This window comes from Cebus imitator, unplaced genomic scaffold (genome assembly GCF_001604975.1).
Source record: "Cebus imitator isolate Cc_AM_T3 unplaced genomic scaffold, Cebus_imitator-1.0 Scaffold280, whole genome shotgun sequence".
NCBI classification, from domain to species: Eukaryota; Metazoa; Chordata; class Mammalia; order Primates; family Cebidae; genus Cebus; species Cebus imitator.
The window spans coordinates 2,500,574-2,502,153 of record NW_016107595.1 but is presented as its reverse complement, the minus strand read 5'-3'; the positions used below and the strand labels follow the sequence as shown (position 1 = coordinate 2,502,153).

The following is a 1,580-nucleotide window of genomic DNA, read 5'->3' as shown; positions in this document are numbered from 1 at the left end:
AAAAAAAAAAAAAAAAAAAGGAAAGAAAGAAATACTCTAGGCCAATGGTATATTACATAACTCAGGTAAACATGGGAACAGGAGGGACTGCAGAGCACCTCAAACCCATGTAGCCCTTGCTTTGCTAAGATAGTGTTTTGTGGACACCTTGGTAGCACTGTGAAGAAGGGGCAGGGCTGTGTGTCCCTGGCCGGGTCCTACCCTCTGCACCTGCATTTCCTGCTTTGACGGGATGGTGCTGGCAGCAGTCACTCCAGTGCTTTCCTGGGATGACGGGGGATCGTCACTGTGGGGTTATCTGGGTGTGTTTGTGAGGGTATTGGCTTTGGTCATTCCTGTGATTGCTGGGGACACGAGAGGCAGCTTTTGTTTATAAGCTGTTCAGCTCTGTTTAACTTTATTTTGTTTTTGTTTTTTGTTTTTTTTTAAGATGGGGTTTCACCATGATGGCCAGGCTGGTCTTGAACCCCTGACGTCAGGTGAGCCACCCACCTCGGCCTCCCAAAGTGCTAGGATTACAGGCGTGAGCCACCATGCCTGGCTATTTTGTTTTTTGAGACAATCTTGCTTTGTTGCCCAGGCAAGAGTGCAGTGGTACAATCTCGGTTCATTGCAATCTCTACCTCCCGGGTTCAAGTGATTCTTCTGCTTCTGCATCCTGAGTAGCTGGGACTTCAGGTACCTGCTATCATGCCCAGCTAATTTTTTTTTTTTTTTTTTGAGACGGAATTTCACTCTTGTTGCCCAGGCTGGAGTGTAATGGCGTGATCTCGGCTCACTGCAACTTCTGCCTCCTGGGTTCAAGTCCTGCCTCAGCCTCCCGAGTAGCTGGGATTACAGGCTCCTGCCATCACGCCCGGCTAAATTTTGTATTTTTAGTTGCACCATGTTGGCCAGGCTGCTCTCGAACTCCTGACCTCAGGTGAGCCATCCACTTCGGCCTCCCAAAGTGCTAGGATTACAGGCATCAGCCACTGAGCCTGGCCCCTAATTTTTTTATTTTTATTGGAGACAGGGTCTTACCACATTGCCCAAGCTGGACTCAAACTCCTGACCTCAAGTGATCCTCCTGCCTCAGCCTTCCAAAGTACTGGCATTACAAGTGTGAGCCACTGTGCCTGGCCATTTTTTAATTTTCGTAGAGATGGGATCTCACTGTGTTGCCCAGGCTGGCCTCAAACTCGTGGGTTCAAGCAGTCTTCTCACCTCGGCCTCCCAAAGTGCTGGGATTGCAGGCATAAGCCACTGAACCTGGCCTTTGCTTAACTTCTAAATTCAGCTCACTTGGTGCAGTGGTACAGACCGTGTATCCCAGGGCCTCTGCTAACCAAGGGCCCCATGAGCATGTCATTTCATGGCTGGGTAAACTGAGGCCCAAGCATCTCAGGGCTAGGATTTCAGCCTGAGGGGCTGGCTGGTTGCCCTCTCTGAGCGTTGGTTTTCTTTCTTTTTGAGGAGGGTCGGGAGACTGAGTTCTTGCCGTTTTGCCCAGATGCTGGTCTGAACTTGTGATCCTCCCAGTTTGACCTCTCAAATAGCTGGAAACCTGGCCAACCTCATTTTTTTTTTTTTTTTTTTTT

At 49.2% G+C, this 1,580-nt stretch overlaps 1 protein-coding gene across 2 annotated transcripts in view; it reads left to right on the top strand.

Annotated features, from left to right (window-relative positions):
- FKBP8 (FKBP prolyl isomerase 8) overlaps window positions 1–1,580 on the top strand; it is a 16,132-nt gene that overhangs the window by 6,016 nt on the left and 8,536 nt on the right. The window lies entirely within an intron of this gene.